Here is a 12,405-nt window from a genome sequence, read left to right on the forward strand (position 1 = left end):
TTCTGCTGAGAAATTCAATAGCATGCCCTCTGGGATTGACATTTTTTAAATGTGCTCTAGCAAGTTGGAAGAAAACCTTACAAATCATTGAATAGCTTCAACTATAACAAAATAAAAACAGGACATGATTTAGTGTATCAAATGTACGAACTGTTATTAGAAATGAGATAAAAATTATAACAGAAATTACTGTATTTTCCTTTCTTAATAACAACATGCATGTAGCCTAAGTAATACACAAATGTCATAAATTTGAAATCTGTAGTTACAGACAAGCATTAAAAATCAATGAACCCAAAGCTATTGAAATAAAAAAAATTTAAGAAAAATATATGGAGATGAAAGGCCCCAGCTTGTTGTTGAATTTTCAGCTTGATGCTTTGGAAAAAAATTAAAATAGTTTGATTAAACCTTAATAGATTTTTTACAAGGTTATATTACTAAGTGTTTTTTGTTGTTTTGCTTTTTTTGTCTTGATAATAATATAACTGAAAACATTAGGTTCTTCTTATTTTAAGAGTAAATTTCAAGTCTCAACTCAATAAATAATAAATGTTTGTTAAGTGGTGGAAAAGTAAAGATCAAAGAAGTGAAGTAACGTGCCCAAAGTCAGCTAGTTAAAAGGCAGAAAATTCTACATTTGAGCACAGCTCTATATGAAGTTATTTCTGTTTTTGTTTTGTTTTTTTTTTTTCCTTTTTTATTACATACTTTAAGTTCTAGGGTACATGTGCACAACGTGCAGGTTTGTTACATATGTATAGATGTGCCATGTTGGTGTGCTGTACCCATTAACTCGTCATTTACATTAGTTATATCTCCTAATACTATCCCTTCCCACTCCCCCCTCCCCACAATAGGACCTGGTGTGTGATGTTACCCTTCCTGTGTCCAAGTGATCTCCTTGTTCAGTTCCCACCTATGAGTGAGAACATGTGGTATTTGGTTTTCTGTTTTTGTGATAGTTTGCTGAGAATGATGGTTTCCAGCTGCATCCATGTCCCTACAAAGGACACGAACTCATCCTTTTTTATGACTACATAGTATTCCATGGTGTATATGTGCCACATTTTCTTAATTCAGTCTGTCACTGATGGACATTTGGGTTGATTCCTAGTCTTTGCTATTTTGAATAGTGCTGCAGTAAACATTCGTGTTCATGTGTCTTTATGGCAGCATGACTTATAATCCTTTGGGTATATCCCCGGTAATGGGATGGCTGGGTCAAATGGTATTTCTAGTTCTAGATCCCTGAGGAATCGCCACACTGTTTTCCACAATGGTTGAACTAGTTTACAGTGCCACAAACAGTGTAATAGTGTTCCACTACAGAAAACTGCTGACAAGGTTTACTTTTCTCAACAAATAAGTCTGAAGAAATAGCAAAGTCTCCATTTCTCATTTATTGTTGCTCTGTTTGCAGCTCCATATTTCTATCCCACAAAGTCAGCCCTTCTTTTCTTTCCTTAGTGGGAATACACATTTTGAAACGGAAAAGAGATGATATCTTGGGATGCAAGGAGAACTTGTTGGAGTCTCTGTTGCAGACAATGCTTTATGTGGTCTCAAGCTTGACATGCAAAAGAAAAAGAAGAAGGAAAGTGGCAGCACCCCAAAAAAGGTATGAAAAAAATCCAGAATCAATTTTAAAATAATTTCTATGATAAATTCTTTTTGAAAACTATTTACAAGACTATTAAGTTAATATAAAGAGATACAAATAAAAATGAGGTACTAAATGGGACACTAAAAAGTATTTGATTCACCCAAAAAATGGCAGAAAAGGAGGAAGAGAGAAATAAAAAGCAGATAGGACAAATAGAAACCAAACTTGTCAACAATTGTATTAAATGTAAATGTACTAATTATTACAATTAAAAGACAGAGATGGTCAGACTGGATAAAATGCAAGACCCAATTATGTTTTTTATAGTAAGCACAATTTCAAAATAAATATATACATAGGTTGAAATTTTAAAAGGAGAAAACCTATTTACCCTCCCATGACTATGCATACTAAAGCTAATGTGGCCATGTAAATAAGAAGTAAGGACTCAGATGGGTATTTAAGATAAATACTATCAGAGACAGAAAGACCTAACAAAAGGGCTAATTAATCAAAGTAATGCAAAACTACTAAATGTGCTTGTATTTAATATTAAAGCTCCCAAAAATACAAGGCAAAAAAAAAATGGTAAAACTAAAAGAAACCATAAATAAGTTCTCATTCATAGTTGGAAAACTTAGTATCTCTCTCCTGTTAATAGGAAGAACTAGTGAACCAAAAAGAAATCAGTAAAGATATAGAATATCAAACAATATTACCAATTAAATTGCCCTAACTAGTATTTATGGAACACTGCATTCAAGAAGAACAGAATGCACATGAAACAGTCACCAAAATAGACCATGTAATGGGCCACAAAACAGGCCTCAATAAATTTAAAAGGTTTGAAATTATACAGAATATGTCCTCTGATTATAACGGTATGAAATTAGGAATCAATAAGAAATCTAGAAAATCTCCCAAATGTTTGGAAATTTAAAATACACTAATAAGTAACCCATGGCTCAAAAATAAAGCACAAAACAAATTAGAAAATATTTTGAACTCAGTGAAAACAGAATATGTTAAAATTTTTAGGATACAGCAAAACTACTTCTTGGAGAGAAATTTATAGCTTTAAATGTCTATGCTTTTTAAAAGAATAAAGATATAGGTTGGACACAGTGGCTCACGTCTATAATTCCAGCACTTTGGGAGGCTGAGGCGGGTAGATCACGAGGTCAGGAATTTAAGACCAGCCTGGCCAAGATGGTGAAACCCCATCTCTACTAAAAATACAAAGAATTAGCCGGGCTTGGTGGTGGGTGCCTGTAATCCCAGCTACTCAGGAGGCAGAGAATTGCCTGAACCTGGGAGGCAGAAGTGGCAGTGAGCAGAGATTGTGCCACTGCACTCCAGCCTGGGTGACAGAGTGAGACTCTGTGTCAAAAAAGTAATAATAATAATAAAATAAAGATATAAAATCAATTTCTTCTGATTCTAATTTAAATAAGAAGGTTTGGTGTTTGATGAGGGCCTGTTATCTGCTTCCAATATGGTGCCTGGTTGCTGCATCCTGTGGAGGGGATATACTTTCTCTCCTCACATAGCAAAAGGGCATAGGTAGTTCCCTCAAGCCCTTTAATAAGAGTAAAAATCCATTCATGAAGGCTCATGACTTAATCACTTCCCCCAAAGACTCCACCTCTTAATACTATTGCATTAGGGATTAAGTTTCAACATAAATTTTGAAGAGACATAAACATTCAAACCATTGCAGCATCTAAGTAGAGCCTGTAGGTAATATTATATGTAACACTAAAGTAATAATTTTTTTCCTTAGATCAAACAAGGCAAGGATCTCTGCTCTCAACCCGTCTATTCAATATTGAACTAGAGGTCCCAGATAGAACAATAAGGTAAGGGAAAAAAAAAAAAAAGGGCAGAAAGATTCAGAAGATAGATATAAACTGTCTTTATTTTCAATGACATGATTGTGTTTGACAAAAATTCTAAAGAATTTACAAGAATACTACTAAAAGTAATAAGCAAATTTAGTAATGTGGCAGAACATAAAGTCACTATCCAAAAATAACTACATTTATTTACTTATATACTAGTAATTAACCATTTGAAAATGAAATTTTAAGCTGGGCACAGTAGCTCATGCCTGTAATCCCAGCACTTTGGGAAGCCAAAGTGGGCGGGTCACTTGAGGTCAGGAGTTTGAGACCAGCCTGGCCAACATAATGAAACCCCATCTCTAATAAAAATACAAAAATTAGCTGGGCGTGGTGACACATGCCTGTACTCCCAGCTACTAAGGAGGCTGAGGCAGGAGAAAGCTTTAACCCACGAGGCGGAGGTTACAGTGAACAAAGATCAAACCACTGTACTCCAGCCTGGACAGAGTGAGACTTCCTCTCAAAATAAATAAATAAATGACATTTTAAATTTTACAATAGCATCAAAAGCATCAACTATTTAGAAACATACTTAGCAAATAATGTAAAAGATTTCTATACTAAAAACTATAAAACATCATTGACAGAAACTAGAGAAAACCTAAGTAAATGAATATATACTATGTTCATGAATCAGAAGACTCAACATTAGTTCTCCCAAAACTTATCTTCAGATTCAATGAAATAACAAAATCTATAGAAGTTTTTATAATTGGTGAGATAATTTTAAAATTTATCTGAAGAGGCAAAGGATGAAAATAGCTAAAATTCTTCTTAGTGGGAAAAAAATAAAAATGTAGAACTTATGCTACCTGACTTTAAGACTTCTTATAAAGCAACTGTAATCAAGAGAAACATAGCACTGGAAAAAGGAGATAAATGGAACTGGATAGCTAGTACAGAAATAGAGCCTTCGTTTTAGTAAAAGCAGTACAGCTAATCAATGGTAAAGGAACCCTGCTTTAATAAATGGTACAGAACAACTGAATTTCCCTTTGGAATAAAACAATTTTGATACCTACTACACACCATACTCCAAATCAAAGATTGATAATAGACTCATATACAAACACTACAACAATAAAGCTATTAGAAGAAAATATAGGAGGAAAACTTTAAAAGCTTGGGGTAGGCACAGGTTTCTTGGCAAGTACACAGAAACTACAAATCATAATAGAAAAAGAATTTATTTTATAATTTATCAAAATTATATCTAAAACCTAAAAATTTTTGCTCTTCACAAAACACCATCAAGAAATAAATACAAAACCATGTCTGTGGGAGACAATATTCATAATACATAAAACTGACAAAGTATTTAAAGCAGAATATACACAGAACATCTGTATCACCTAACAAAAAGACAAACAACCCAATTTAAAAATTAAAACACTTAAACACTTCACAAAAAAGATATGTAAATGTTGTGTGACCAATAATTTGTAGAAAAAGTGTTCAATATCATTTGTCATCAGAGAAATTCAAGTTAAAACCTTAATGAGATATCACTACATGCTCACTAGATTGGCTAAAATGAAAAAAGAAAAAGTGCCAAATGTTGAAAAGGACATGGAGCAACTGGAACTCTCATGCATTGCTAGTGAAGTATAAAATGCTACAACAACTTTAAAAAATCATTTGTCATTTTCTTAAAATGTTTAACATAAATTTACCCGATGATCCAGCACTCATATTTTCCTTCTAACCGTTCCACTCCTATTTACCCAAGAGAAATGAAAGCATATATGCACAAAATCACTTGTACATGAATGTTCACAGCAGCTTTATTAATAGCCAAAAACTGGAGTTTTTGAGATTTTGAGTTTTTGAACAGATGATCATCGCCAAGTAAATGTACTTTTTACAAACAACTGTGGTACACTCATATAATGGGATACTTCTCAGCAATGAAATGGCATGAATTACTGACATGCATTAAAACATGGGTAAGCCGAGTGCAGTTGCTCACACCTGTAATCCCAGCATTTTGGGAGGCTGAGGCAGGTGGATTACTTGAGGCCAGGAATTCAAGACCAGCCTGGCCAACATGGTGAAACCCTGTCTCTCCTAAAAATACAAAAATTAGCTGGATGTGGTGGTACATGCCTGTAATCCCAGCTACTTGGGAGGCTGAAGCATGAGAATTGCCTGAACCCAGGAGGTAGGTGGAGGTTGCAGTGAACTGAGATCATGCCACTGCACTCAACGCTGGGTAACAGCGAGAATCTATCTCAAAAAAAAAAAAAAAAAAAAAAAAAAATTATGAAAATTATAAAGTTAACCAAAAAAAAAAAAAAAAAAAAAAAAGGAAACATTATGAAACTATTATGCTTAATGAAATAAGCAAACAAAAAACAGTATATCTGTATGATTCCAGCTAGAGTATATGAATTCTAGAATAAGCAAAACCAATCTTTGGGGATAGAAATCAGTTTTTGCTCCTGAGGAGGTTGACTGGGAAAGGGTGAAAGGAATTTTCCAAGATGGAAATGTTCTGTTTATTGATATGCATTCATCAAAGAAGATCAAATGGTACATGTAACATCTGAGCATTTCACTTTATATTATCTTTACCTCAATTGAAAATGGGGGAAAAAACTATTTTCAAGAATAAATTAACCATGAACTCCAAGCCTTTTTCTGCTACCATTCTGATATGTTTATATGCAGCACTAAATTTTATCCCACATTACCTGAGAAGAAAAAAAGACTATATCCTTAATAGTATTGAATAATGCAACTAATATTCACATGTGTTTTCATACACATCTAAATACAACTATAACACTATGACTATTTTGCAGTAAACAGTTCCAAAATCTGAAGGTCTCAATTGAAAAACGTGTAGGTTTCAATTCAAATTTTCAGTTGAAAGATTGAAAGCTATGCCTTTCTTAACTGGCATGCCTCTTTCCTGCAATCACAAAAAAGAAAGCTAATGCGATAAATTGAAAACCATTATGCAACAAACTATACATAATAAAAGATATTTTTGTAATAACATTTTAAATCTCCTAATGTACACAATTCAGTTCAATGCAATAATTCTTTATTTGATTTCAAATAAGTTCATAGCCACATCCAGGCAAATTAATTAGGTGACATTTTATTGGCCTGATATCTTAATGGCTCTGGTTTAATACAACAACAACAAACACCACTGCAGCGGTTCTTCAGGACCCATTAAAATCAGGGAAAGACGAATTCAGTTCATTGGCATGGCCACATTAATTTGCCCCAAAGGCCCATTACTTCCTCAATTTTTATCTTAGTCTTGGCCTCATGTCTTTCTGTCCCAAGGTATTTTCAGAGCAAAGCTCCTACAGAATTAAGAGCTAGAATTGTTTTGTTCTACATCAGGCATGCTAAGGAATGCCATCGACTGGTTAGATGGCTAATGATCAGGTTGCACCCTTATCCTAGCTTGGTCTATGATCAAGCAATCAATAGAACCATGACCTGTATCGAATGCAATCTCATGTTTTGAGAAAAGTGGTAAGAAATTATCTTTTTTTTTTTTTTTTTTTTTTTTTTTTGATTCTGGGTTTCTCTCTCTGGCCCGGGTTGGTGTTTAGTGGCCAGATCTCAGCTCACTGCAAGCTCCGCTTCCCAGGTTTACGCCATTCTCCTGCCTCAGCCTTCCAAGTAGCTGGGACTACAGGCACCCGCCACCTCGCCCGGCTAGTTTTTTGTATTTTTTAGTAGAGACGGGGTTTCACCGTGTTAGCCAGGATGATCTTGATCTCCTGACCTCGTGATCCGCCCGTCTCGGCCTCCCAATGTGAGAAATGACCTTAAAGGCAAATAAGTATCACCCTGTTATTCATTTTGCTCATATCAGTTTCAGAAGGATACCAAACCCCCAAAAGACAATTATTCTTACATTGTAACATCAATGTCTCAACGTATTTCAGTATCATAAGTATGTGTCAACTAAGATTCACTAGAAGTAAGAGATGATTTTTATAAGAGACGTTTATAAGGTGCTATTCTGTGAATCCTATGTTCCAAGGGGCATTTGCTACAGAACATAAAAGATTCAAGAAATGAATTGCTATGCCCTGTTGTGTCTCTCTCCAAAATTCATATGTTGAAGCCTAATGATCAACGTGATGGTCTTAAAAGGTGGGGCCTTTGGGAGGTAATTAGGTCGTGAAGACAGAGTCTTCATGAATGGGATTAGTGCCATTAAGAGGACTCAGGCTATTATCAAAAACACAAAAGATAGCAAATGTTAGATAGTTTATGGAAAAAGAAAACCCTTGTATACTGTTGGTGGAAACATAAATTAGTACAGCCTTTATGGAAAACATTAAGAAAGTTCCCCCAAAAAATTAAATATGGAACTCCTATATTATCCAGCAATCCCACTTCTGGCTATTCATCCAAAGGAAATTAAACCAGGATATCAAAGAGATATCTGCACTCTCACATTGACTGCAGCATGATTCACAATAGCCAAGATATGGACTCAACCTAAATGTCCATGAATGGATGAATGGATAAAGAAAATGTGATATATGTATATATATACACACACACAATGGAATACTATTCAGCCTTTAAAAAGAAGGGAAACCTGTCATTTGTTATAATATAGATAGACCTGAAAGACATTATGCTAAGTGAAATAAACAAGGCACAGAAAGGAAAACACTGCATGATCTCACTTTTGTGTGGAATCTAAAAAAGTCAAACTCACAAAAGCAGAGAGTAAAACAGTGGTTGCCAGGAGCTGGAGAGGGGGGTGTGGAATGGGGAAATGTTGATTGAAGGGCACAAAGTTTCACTTAGGAGGAATTAAGTTCTGGAGATCTATTATACAGCACAGTGACTATAGTTAATAATAATGTACACGTAAAAATTGCTAAGTGTAGATTTTAAATGTTCTTGCAACAAGAAAATGATAAGCATGTGAGGTGATTCATATGTTAATAGCTTGGTTTAACCATTCCACAATGTATACATACATGAAAACACCACATTGTATACCATAAATACATATAATTTTTTAATTCTCAATTTAAAATTATTATTAAAACAGTTATTTTAAAAAAAAAAAAAGAGGCTTCAGAGGTTGGGCACGATAGCTCACACCTGTAATCCCAGCATTTTGGGAGGCGGAGGCGGGTGAATCACGAGGTCAGGAGATTGAGACCATCCTGGATAAGACAGTGAAATCCCTTCTCTACTAAAAAATACAAAAAATTAGCCAGATGTGGTGGCAGACACCTGTAGTCCCAACTCCTCGGGAGGCTGAGGCAGGAGAATGGTGTGAACCCGGGAGGCAGAGCTTGCAGTGAGCTCAGATTGCACCACTGCACTCCAGCCTGGGCAACAAAGCGAGACTCTGTCTCAAAAAAAAATAAATAAAGAGAGACCTCAGAGAGCTGCCTTGCCCTTTCTACCATGTGAGGACATAGCAAAAAGTCATCAGTCTGCAACCCAGAAAAGGGCCTTCAGCAGAACCCAGTCATGATGGCACCTTGATCTTGAACTTCCCAGCCTCTAGAACTAGGGAGAAAGAATTTTTTGTTGTTTATAAGCCACCCAGACTATGGTATTTTGTAATAGCAGTCCAAATGGACTAAGACAAAATGTAATGTACTGGGTCCACTTTCCTTATTTATTACCAATGAAGGTTTTGTTCATTGAAAGCATCATGCTTAAGAATATGCACAGAAAATAATTGTTTGATCCCTCTAATTAACATAATCTCAGTCACTGTCATCCCAACTGCACCAGTGTCACTAGTTTGTCTCCAAAATAGCTATGAGACCTCACATAGACCATATACCAGCTTTAAGCATCTTGCTCCTAGGTTGTCCTAAATTGTGCCATTTCTAGATATTGAACATCAAGCAAGTCTTTAATTTGCATTAACTACTAAGCAGCTCATTTTATAAAAGGGCAAAAATTTTAAGTGCCCAGAATGAAGTTTTCAGAATATAAAGTTTTCATTCTGCATAATAGTTGGGCAATTTACTTATTTATGATAATCCAGGTTGCCTTAGAAATATGTTTTCTTCCCCAAGTACACACAAACCTTAGACAGTACACAGTGACCTAGATAGGCACAATCGAGGTCATGATGTTGCAGAAAGTAGAAACCTAGGATGCCAAGACATTCACCTCACACACTCTCATTGATTCATTTATTCACCCAGCTGTCATTTATTGAACATTTGCAATGAGCTCGGCATTTTTTGCTTTTTGTCCATGTGCCTCATGTTCAATTGCATATCCACAAAGGGAATTGCCTGCATCGTTCACAGTAGCCTCTTTTCCTTCCTATATTTGCTTAAGAGTTTTCATTCCTATAAGTGAAAAACTACCACCAGTTCCAAAGTATTCTCTGTTTCAACTATGAAGTCCAGTGAAATGTAAGACAAATAGGAGGCTCATACTTTAGTTAAACATCTGAACATTCTGCAAATGAGCATGCACATGAAGCAATACTCTCCCCTCTGCTATCCCACTGTAAACTCCTAAGGGTAACATGAAGCTACACATAGAGGTATCATTGCTGTTCTGTTTTATCACAGTACATTTTGGAAGGTTTATTGACTAACAAATTGTTATATTGAACAATAAAATAATTTTGCTAAAAACCATTTGCAAGAAAGTGGGAAGTCAATCCACAGGATGGCAGAAAATATTTCTAAATCATACAGCTGATAAGAGACTTGTATTAAGAATATATTTTAAAAATTACAACTCAATAATAAAAAAAACTAAAAAAAAACCCTACTGTTAAAATGATCAAATGATTTGAATAGACACTTTTCCAAAAAAGATACATAAATAGCCAATAAGCACATGAAAAGATACTCAACATCATTTGCCATTAAGAAATGCAAATCAAAACCATGAGACACTACTCCACACCCACAAGGATGGCAATAATGTTTTTAAACAACAATGTGTTTAAACAAATAACAAATGTTAGCAAGGATGTGGAGAACTTGGAACCCTCATATGTTGCTGGTAGGAATGTGAAATGATGCAGCTACTGGAAAACAGTTTGGCTACTTCTCAGAAAGTTAAACATCAAGTTGCCATATGATCCAGCAACTTCACTTCTAGATGGATTCCAAAGAGAAATGAAAACATATGTCTATATGAAAACTTGTACATGAGTATTCATAGCAACATTATTCATAATAGCCAAAAGAAGAAAAAATCCAAATTAGAACTCAGGATTTAGAAACTCACTCAAAATCACACTACATGGAAATTAACCTCCTGAATGACTCCTGGGTAAATAACGAAATGGAGGCAGAAATCAAAAAGTTCTTTGAAACCAATAAGTACAAAGAGACAATGTACCAGAATTCCTAGGATGCAGCTAAAGCAATGTTAAGAGGGAAATTTACAGCACTATATGCCCATATCAGAAAGCTAGAAAGATCTCAAATAGACACCCTGACATCACTACTAAAAGAACTAGAGAAGCAAGAGCAAATAAATCCAAAAGTTAGCAGAAGACAAGAAATAAGATCAGAGCAGAATTGAAGGAGAGAGAGACAAAACAAACCTTCAAAAAAATCAATGAATACAGGAGCTGGTTTTTTGAAAAAAATAAAATAGACCACAAGCTAGACTAATAAAGTAGAAGAGAGAGAAGAATCAAATAGACGTAATAAAAAATGATAAAGGGGATATCACCATTGACACCACAGAAATACAAACTACCATCAGAGAATACTATAAACACCTCTATGCAAATAAACTAGAAAATCTAGAAGAAATGGATAAATTCCTGGACATGTACACCCTCCCAAGACTAAACCAGGAAGAAGATGAATCCTTGAATAGACCAATAACAATTTCTGAAATTGAGGCAGTAATTAATAGCCTACCAACCAAAAAAGGGCCCAGGACCAGATGGATACGTAACCAAATTTACCAGAGGCACAGAGAGGAACTGGTACCTTTCTGAAACTATTCCAAACACTTGAAAAGAAGGGACTCCTCCTTAACTCATTTTATGAGGCCAGCATCATCCTGACACCAAACCTTGCAGAAACAAAACAAAAAAAGAGAAACATTCAAGCCAATATTCCTGATGAACATCGACGCAAAAATCCTCAAAAAAATACAGGCAAACCAAATCCAGCAGCACATCAAAAAGCTTATCCACCACAATCAAGTTGGCTTCATCCCTGGAATGCAAGGCTGTTTCAACATAGGCAAATCAGTAAACATAATCCATCACATAAACAGGACCAATGACAAAAACCACTTGATTATCTCAATAGAGGCAGAAAAGGGCCTTCAATAAAATTCAACATCTCTTCATGTTAAAAATTCTGAATAAACTAGGTATTGATGGGACATATCTCAAAATAATAAGAGCTATTTATGACAAACCCACCGCCAATATCATACCTGAATGGGCAAAAGCTGGAAGCATTCCCTTTGAAAATGGGCACAAGACAAGGATGCCCTCTCTCACCACTCCAATTCAACATAGTGTTGGAAGTTCTGGCCAGGGCAATCAGGCAGGAGAAAGAAATAAAGGGTATTCGATTAGGAAAAGAGGATGTCAAATTGTCTGTTTGCAGATAACATGATCCTATATTTAGAAAACCCAATCATCTCAGCCCAAAAGCTCCTTAAGCTGATCAGCAACTCCAGCAAAGTCTCAGGATACAAAATCAATGTACAAAAATCAAGCATTCCTATATACCCACAATAGACAACCATAGAGCCAAATAATGAACTCATATTCACAATTACTACAAAGAGAATAAACTTAGGAATACAGCTAACAAGGGACATGAAGGACCTCTTCAAGGAGGACTACAAACCACTGCTCAAGGAAATAAGAAACAAATGAAGGAGCATTCCATCCTCACGGATAGGGAGAATCAATATCATGAAAATGGCTGT

At 35.3% G+C, this 12,405-nt stretch overlaps 1 long non-coding RNA gene across 2 annotated transcripts in view; it reads left to right on the top strand.

The window, feature by feature from the left end:
• Positions 1 to 12,405, top strand: part of LOC103885406 — a 64,336-nt gene that overhangs the window by 7,983 nt on the left and 43,948 nt on the right. For both annotated transcript variants that reach the window (XR_004183821.1, XR_002522729.2), the window contains exons 4-5: positions 1,471 to 1,621; positions 3,390 to 3,465. This is a non-coding gene — a long non-coding RNA (uncharacterized LOC103885406). The remainder of the gene's footprint in view (positions 1 to 1,470; positions 1,622 to 3,389; positions 3,466 to 12,405) is intronic.

The sequence above is a fragment of the Papio anubis genome, chromosome 5, assembly GCF_008728515.1.
Source record: "Papio anubis isolate 15944 chromosome 5, Panubis1.0, whole genome shotgun sequence".
NCBI classification, from domain to species: domain Eukaryota; kingdom Metazoa; phylum Chordata; class Mammalia; order Primates; family Cercopithecidae; genus Papio; species Papio anubis.